The sequence below is a fragment of the Vombatus ursinus genome, unplaced genomic scaffold (genome assembly GCF_900497805.2).
Source record: "Vombatus ursinus unplaced genomic scaffold, bare-nosed wombat genome assembly UNPS02008384.1, whole genome shotgun sequence".
NCBI classification, from domain to species: Eukaryota; Metazoa; Chordata; class Mammalia; order Diprotodontia; family Vombatidae; genus Vombatus; species Vombatus ursinus.
In genome coordinates, this window is record NW_020948162.1 from 1 (window position 1) to 8,941 (window position 8,941).

An 8,941-nucleotide genomic window follows, 5' to 3' on the forward strand; every position below is an offset into this window, starting at 1 on the left:
GAAAACAGCTGGACAAACCCCCAAAGCTTGGGACAGTACATTCTCCACACTGGAAATAGACTGTTACCTTAACAAAGAGTTGAAAACTCAAGTAATTGGTTGGGATCATGAGCAAGCAGTGCAAAAAGAGTCATACTATATTATCTTACCTTGGTGACAAAGAAGATCAAAACATAAAACCAGAAGAAGAAAACAAAGCCAAAGTTCCTACATCCAAAACTTCCAAGAAAAATATGAAATCAGTCCCAGGCCTTGGAAGAGCTCAAAAGGGATTTTGAGAAGCAAGTAAGAGAAGTAGAGGAAAAAGTGAGAGTTTTCCAAGAAAATCATGAAAAACAAGTCAACAGCTTGCTAAAGGAGACCCAAAAAAATAATGAAGAAAATAACACCTTAAAAAATAGCCTAACCCAAATGGCAAAAGAGGTCCAAAAAGCCAATGAAGAAAAGAATACCCTGAAGAGCAAAATTGGACAAATGGAAAAGGAAGTCCAAAAGATTACTGAAGAAAATACTTCCTTAAAAATTAGAATAGAACAATTGGAATTTAGTGACTTTATGAGAAACCAAGACACTGGAAAACAAATCCAAAAGAATGAAAAATTAGAAAACAATGTGAAATATCTCATTGGAAAAACAACTGACCTGGAAAATAGATCCAGGAGAGAGAATTTAAAAATTATTGGACTACCTGACAGCCATGATCAAAAAAAGAGCCTAGACATCACCTTTCAAGAAATTATCAAGGAAAACTGCCCTGATATTTCAGAACCAGAGGGCAAAATAGAAATTGAAAGAATCCACTGATCTCCTCCTGAAAGAGATCCCCAAAGGAAAACTCCTAGGAATATTGTAGCCAAATACCAGAGTTCCCAGGTCAAGGAGAAAATATTACAAGCAGCTAGAAAGAAACAGTTCAAGTATTGTGGAAACACAATCAGGATAACACAAGATTTAGCTGCTTCTACATTAAGGGACCGCAGGCCATGGAATACAATATTCCAGAGGGCAAAGGAGACAGGATTACAACCAAGAATCACCTACCCAGCAAAACTGAGTATAATCCTGCAGGGGAAAAAATGGTCATTCAGTGAAATAGAGGACTTTCAAGCATTCTTGATGAAAAGACCAGAGTTGAATAGAGAATTTGATTTTCAAATACAAGACTCAAGTGGAACATGAAGAGGTAAACAGGAAAGAGAAATCATAGGAGACTTATTAAGGTTGAACTGTTTACATTCCTGCATGGAAGATGATATTTGTAACTCATGAGACCTTTGTCAGTATTAGGGTAGTGGAAGGGAAAAAATTATATGTATGTATAGATAGATAGATAGATAGAGGGCACAGGGTGGGTTGAAGATGAAGGGGTCACACCTGGAGAATAAAATTAAGGGGTGAGAGACGATTATACTAGAAGAAAGAGAAAGGGAGAGGTAGAACAAGGTAAATTATCTCACAAAAAAAAACAGAAAAAAAAAGGCTCTTACAGTGGAGGGGAACAGGGGGAAGGTGAAAGGGAATGAGTGAATCTTATTCTCATAGGATTTGACTTAAGGAGGGAATAACATACACACTCAATAAGGTATGGAAATCTGTCTTACCCTACAGGAAAATAGGAGGGGAAGGGGACAAGAGAGTAGGGGAATGATAGAGAGGAGGGAAGATTGGGAAAGGGAGTAATCAGAAGCAAATACTTCTGAGGAGGGACAGGGTCGAAAGAATAGAATAAATGGGGGGGGCAGGATAGGATTAAGGGAAATAGAGTTAGTTTTTCACAGCATGTCTACTATGGAAGTGTTTTGCATAACTGCACATGTATAACCTATATTGAGTTGCTTGCCTTTTCAATGAGGGTGGGTGTGGAGGGAGGAAGGGAGAAAATTTAGAACCCAAAGTTTTAAAAACACATGTTTAAAAAAGATGTTTTCACATGCAACTGGGAAATAAGAAATACAGGAAATGGGGTACAGAAATCTATCCTGCCCTATAGTAAAGTAGAAGGAGAAGGGGATAAGGGAAGGGGAGGAGAGATAGAAGGGAAGGAAGACTAGGGAAAGGGGTATTCAGAATGTATGCCATCTTGGGGTGGGGGGTCGAGATAGGGTAAAAATTTGGAACTCAAAATCTTGTAGAAGTAAATGTTGAAAACTAAAAATAAATAAATTTATTAATAAAAAAATAACAAAATACTTTAATACTTTATGAATCTGTAATTCTGTCTGGGTGGGTATTTCACTGATGTGGATAGTAACTCTAATATAACTCTGTAGATGACTTCTGAGGGTTGTTGGGGCTAAAAAATTCATCACCCTATAACCAAAGTGGCAACAACCTCCCCCAACTCAGGCTGGACTTTGGACAAGATACATAAAGTCCATTATCTGACTGGTACTTGAAGCCTTTCCAGCCTGGTCATACCTACTAGCTGAGGCTGAGAATCCAGGTATCTGCATAGGTAGAGGAAGTATGGGACAAAATCCCAAATTCTTGAAATATTATTTAAAACACACATATGACAAGGGTAAAACCAAGGTGGAAGGCTGAATGCCTCTGTGAGCTCTGGAAAGAGCCTTGGGCTTTGGTCAACTCCTAGATCTGCCACTTACTAATACTGGTGACTATGAAAAGTCACATAAACCCTCTGAGTCTCAGTTTCCTTGACTACAAAATGGGGACAATAATAGTTGTTTGGACCACCTATCTCTGAGGGTTGTTGTGAAGAATGAGCCTTGTAAAAAGTACAAAGCCTTATAAATGTTATTTTTATGTTACTTATGAACAATAAATCAAATTAGTTTTAAATAACCATTTTGTCTTAAGTTATTCTTTGTATAACACTGATTTTTAAAAAATCATTCTAACAAATGACTACTCTAAATTTTGGAAATTCTGAATATTTCAGGCAAATTTAATTTCAGGTCAAAAAGCTTAAGGAGATAATAAACTATCTTTCTACGTTTGGGTGTACACTGAGGCAAAAGACCAGGAATAACTTTTATGTAAGTGTTCAAGCACAGTAAATTCAGGTTCCCTATATTTAATATTTCCTACATGTAATCTATGTTATACTTGGTTTATAGTTTTGTTAAAAAATCTTTTCAATAGTAATTATGGCTATTTTTGTTTTTGTTATTAATAAAGGGAATAAGCTTCTCAGCCATGAAGTAGAGAATCTCCTGATAGCCCTCTTATCTCTGCTCTCTTTCTACATTGCTGCTCTAAGTGTGATCTTCATAGTCATCTCCAAAGTAAGTCAAACTTACTATTGCTTCTTTTTTAAAGTTTTATTAATTATATTAATTATAATTATATTAATGTTAAATATTATTAATTGGAATGTATTTATAAGAATCTTTTTTTTTCATCTCAGAGGACCTCCCCTCCTAATAACTTATATATAATCCTCTCTTACAACAATTTCATAAGCTCCTGGCCTTAACTGACGTACACAGACATATATCAGTGTCCTAGTAAAAGTCTATTAACAGAGACAGTGCTGATGAAAAAACCAGAAGCTAACTTGAAACAATTAAGCACAAAGTACTTGGGATATTTCTTGTGTGTATTCATTACACTTTCTATTGGACCTATTTATTTTATTAATGATTTTAAAAGATTTGTGTACATTTCAGAAAATATGAATATTAGCTTTTTGTTTTATTAACTAAACATTATGTTGAATATTATGGAAAAACTTGGACCTTATACTAGGGCATGGATTCTTAATGTTTTTTGTGTCATGGATATCTCTGGTAGTCTGGTAAACTCTGTAGACCCCTTCCCATAAAACTGTTTTTAAATGCATAAAATAAATAAGATCACAAAAGAAACCAATTATATTAAAATATAGATATCAATTTTTTAAAAAGTTCATGGTCCCCTGGTTAAGCAGCTCTGTGTTAAGGCAAAAGGTACTTCTCAGAATTCTTTAGAATATATAAAAATGTTTTTATAAATATTTTCCTTTTTTAGCAGTTAAAATTGAAAACACCAAAGAAAACAGGAACTTGTGAAGCACCACAGAAGGTACAGAACATATATTAATGCTTATACAACATTTTTAAAAGTATGTCTATTTATAAAGAATAAGTTCAAATCTAATATATTTTACAATCAGTATTTAGACTCCCCCCCCCCAAAAATGCACTGTGACATTATCCCAATATTTAGACTTAGGGAAAAAATCATTCTTGCCACTAGAAACAAGATTAGACAACTCAGTAGTCATTCTTTCATCCACAAAATGTCATTTAATTTTACATTACTCACCCATAACTTTCATTTGATGTACCTATAGAAAGCACACAACAAAGTTAAGTTCTTGGGGAGGGGGGAAAGCATTGGTAATACAGAATAACTACCTTTCTCTGTCCTAATTTAAGCTACAAAAGAGAGAATAACTTTCTCATCCTTCTTTATAGAAGAGGAGTGCTCGACATATTTTTCAGGAAATTGCACAAGAACTACATAATAAGAGATATGTGGAAACAAAACATGAAGTAAGTATGTGCTATCACAAACCTGCAATGTCTTATTTTATGAAAACTAACACTGAAAGCTGAAAGCTTACAGTATATAGCTATGTTTTCTTAAGAAAAGACTATAGGAGTCTGAAAGAAATGAATTAGTTTTTTCATGTACTATGTAATGTTATATAGAATAATAAATGTTAGAGACAAATACAACCTTTTATCGGACCACTGGATTATGGGCAACCTTTTCAACAGACATGGACATTTTGTACATTAGACTGCAAACTCCAAAAGGGTCTGAGATTATATCTTCAGTTTTTTTTATATTCCCCACTCAAGAAATATTCAGTGAATCAATGAAAGATAATACTTATTTCCAAATGCATTACGTGGAAAGGTTTGTATGAAGGGCTACCACCTCAAACAACCTAGGATTCATTTTCATGTAAGTTTCATATGAGCTAGCATGCTAAGACTGTCCTCATCTGGAAGGACTAAATAAAAACAAAAATTAAAGAATACATATAACCCTTTGGGTTAATAATTGCAAAGAGTACTCTTTTAAAATTTGTGCCTTCATAGGGGAAATAATTTTGTTTTGATAGGTCCCAAATGAGGAAACAAAAATTCAGATGTTGAAAGATCTCTTCATTTATAAACCAAAGGGAATATGACAGAACAAGGCTTATCATGTGGAGCTTCTGATGGACGTTCCTTTTAAGCTTTTAATAATAAATTCTCTCCCCAATTGATAGATGGTCAAAGGATATGAACAGGCAGTTTTCAGATGAAGAAATTAAAGTCATCTGTAGTCATATGAAAAAATGCTCTAAATCACTATTGATTAGAGAAATGCACATCAAAACAACTCTGAGGTACCACGTCACACCTATCAGATTGGCCACGATGACAGAACAAGAAAATGACAAATGTTGGAGAAGATGTGGGAAAATTGGAACACTAATGCATTGTTGGTGGAGTTGTGAAATGATACAACCATTTTGGAGAGCAATTTGGAACTATGCCCAAAGGACTATAAAAATGTGCATACCCTTTGACCCAGCTATAGCACTTCTAGGGCTATATCCCAAAGAGATCATACAAATGGGAAAAGGACCCACATGTACAAAAATATTTATAGCAGTTCTTTTTGGGGAGGCAAAGAATTGGAAATTGAGAGGATGCCCATCAATTGGGGAATGGCTGAACAAGCTGTGGTATATGAATGTAATGGAATACTACTGTGCTGTAAGAAATAATGAGCAGGTGGACTTCAGAAAAACCTGGAAAGACTTGTATGAACTGATACTGAGTGAAGTGAGCAGAAGCAGGAGAACGTTGTACACAGTAACAGCCATGTTTTATGATGACTAATATTGATGAACTTAACCCTTCCCAGCAATACAAGGATCTAAGACATCTCCAAAGGCCTCGTGATAGAAAATGCTATCCATATCCAAAGAAAGAACTATGGAGTTTGAATGCAGATCGAAGCATACTATTTGCTATTTTTTTTCTTCTGTTGAGTTTTGTTTCCTCTTTCTGGTGGTTCCTCCTATTGGTCCTAATTCTTACTTACAACATCACTAATGTGAAAATATGTGTAATAGGAATGTAAATGTATAGCCTATATCAGATTATGCACCGTCTTGGGGAGGGTGGTAGGGAAGGAGGGGGAGAAAAATTTTAAACTCAAAAGCATATGGAAGTGATTGTTGATAAATCAAAATAAATTAATTTAAAAAATAATAAATTCTCAATGGACCAAGACTCAAGAGATAAAGTGAATTCAAGGAATGCAAAAGCAAGAAGTAGATGCTTGCTAGTTGTTATATTGATTTCTGCTTTATTTCTAAAGAGGAAAATGAGGTATAATGAAATAACTTCTTTCACTGGGTAAAGAAATGAACTGTTAGGGCCAGAAGGAAGGATTAACAAGTCAAAGATTAGCATATGTGTAAATTGGGAAACAAAAAAATTCCTAGAAGAAAGACCCATGTCTTTCTTATTATGTTAGAGTCACATAAGAAAGGATCTGGATAGATTTATCTAACTGGGAAATTAGTAGTTTTTCAACCAAGAGGAAAGAAAATCAAACTATTTTTAAAAAAGAAATTAGGCAATTTACAAATACAGATTTATGGCTATATAAGGACCAAATCGATATAAATTCTAACAATACTTAGAATACTACAAAAGCAGGCCTTTCAAACACGCTGCAAGTTTAAAACTATTGGAACAGATATTTAGAGGCAGCCTTTCTGTTTGAATAGAATGCATTATTATGAATAAGGCACTTTGTAACTTTATGACAACAGCAATGATATTTTACTTTAAATGACAACTAACCTCTTTACTTATATATCCTTGACTGTTTCTTTTTGGGGTTCACAAAATGCAATGTTAAGATGCAGTAGAAAAATGCCATAGTCTATTAATGTCAATTAATGCATGAATTTATTCTTCTATGTATTCATAACTATTGAGTAATTTAAAGTAACAGAAATGAAGATATTTCAATGCTCAAAGGTAAAACAAGTACAAATTATAATTTTAAAAAATATGCTTTCATAATCCTGTCTTATTTTTCTTTAGGAGAGAGATGACTACGTCAATGAAAACAGAAGAGCACAGTCCAACTTTGAAAGACCATAGAGAAGGGAAGAATTTATGACCAAACAAGTGATATAGAGCACTACAAGATGTAACATGGACAATTTTGATTATATTAAATTATAAAGGTTTTGCACAAACAAAATTAGAAGGAAAGCAGAAAGCTAGAAAACAATTTTTACAGCAAATGTCTCTGATAAAGGCCTCATTTCTCAAATACGTAGAGAACTGAGTTAGTGATAAGAATACAAGTAATTTCTCATTTGACAAATGATTAAATGATATGAACAGAAAGTTTTCAGATAAAGAAATCAAAGCTATCTATAGGTATATTAAAAAAAATGCTCTAGATCACTACTGATTGGAGAAACACAAATTAAAACAACTCTGAGATACTGTCTCACACCTATCAGATTGGTTAATATGACAAGAAAGTCAAATGATGAATGCTGGAGAGGAGGTGGGAAAATTGGAGTTGTAAACTGATTCAACTCTTCTAGAGAGCAATTTGGAATTATGCCCAAAGCACAATCAAACTGCATGCTCTTTGATCCAGCAATACCACCACTAGGGCTGTATCCCAAGGAGATTATAAAAAAAGGAAATGGACCTCCATATACAAAAATATTTGCAGCAGCTTTTTTTGTGGTGGCAAAGAATCGTAATTTAGGGCATGCTCATCAATTTAGGAAAGGCTAAACCAATTATGATATATGAATGTAAAGGAATACTATCGTGCTATAAGAAATGACAAACAGGCAGATTTCAGAAACACCTGGAAAGAAAGTGAAATGAGCAGAATCAGAACACTGAATACCGTATCAGCAACACTGTACAATGATCAATTATGATTGACTTAGCTCTTCTCAGCAATACAATGATCCAAGACAAATCCAAAAGACTCATGATGGAAAATGCTATTCACACCCAGACAAAGAGCTGATGGCATCTGAATGCAGACTGAAGCATACTACTTACACTTTCTTTATTTTTCCTTTGTAGGTTTTTCCTTTTGTTCTGTTTTTTCTTTCACAACATGACTAATATGGAAATATGTTTTTCATGATTGCATTTATATAACCTGTATCAAATTGCTTACTCTTTTAGGGAGGGAGGAGGAGGGGGGAAGGGAGAAAATTTAGAACTCAAAATTTTATATAAAAAAAGAATGTTAAAGGGAAAGCAGTGACTTGCTAGAGCTCTCCCCTAAACCCCTCCAAATACCTACAAAAAATGGTTCTAAACAAATTCTAAAGCAGCAGAACCCACAAAAAAATAGAGTAAAACAAATTTCCAGCTCAAGACAACTTGGATGGTTGATCAGAAAGGTATATTGTGCTAGGCTGGGAGAGGAGCACAGTTCAGCGTGGGCATGCAGGCCGCAGAGACCCTGGGGCAGGCCTCAGAGGACTGACTCGCGGGCAGCTGTGGCGGTTTCCAGACTTCTCAACCCATGAACACCAAAGACAACTTAGAAGGTCAGTGGGAAAAGTTTGTGACTTCGGTGAGAGAGAAGCTAGGTCTCAGCCACCCTGAGGGCAGTGGCTGGCTTCTGAGCTTCTGGCCCACAGACTGAGGGGGAATCGAGTGGCTGATCAGAGGGGATTGCAGGGATCTCTTTGCCAGGACTGAGGCAGGAATCTCTTGCTCCGGTGCTTAGATCTGGGTCACAGTTCTGAGGGGCAGTCCTGGGGTGAGGAGGAGCGCTGGCATGGTAGAGCTTGTTGTGGTAGTGGAGAGGAAACACCTCGCCCCTTATCATAGCACCTTAGAAGAACTGGTACTTCTCAGGTCCCTAGAAGTATCTCTGAAAACAGCTGGACAAACCCCCAAAGCTTGGGACAGTACATTCTCCA

General features: G+C 35.5%; 1 long non-coding RNA gene across 1 annotated transcript; it reads left to right on the forward strand.

Moving 5' to 3' along the window:
- The first annotated feature begins 3,128 nt into the window (after positions 1-3,128).
- LOC114034163 lies at positions 3,129-7,257 on the forward strand. The gene is made up of 4 exons (XR_003568066.1): positions 3,129-3,248; positions 3,973-4,026; positions 4,422-4,499; positions 7,068-7,257. It is a non-coding gene; the product is annotated as an uncharacterized LOC114034163 (long non-coding RNA).
- Positions 7,258-8,941: the final 1,684 nt, after the last annotated feature.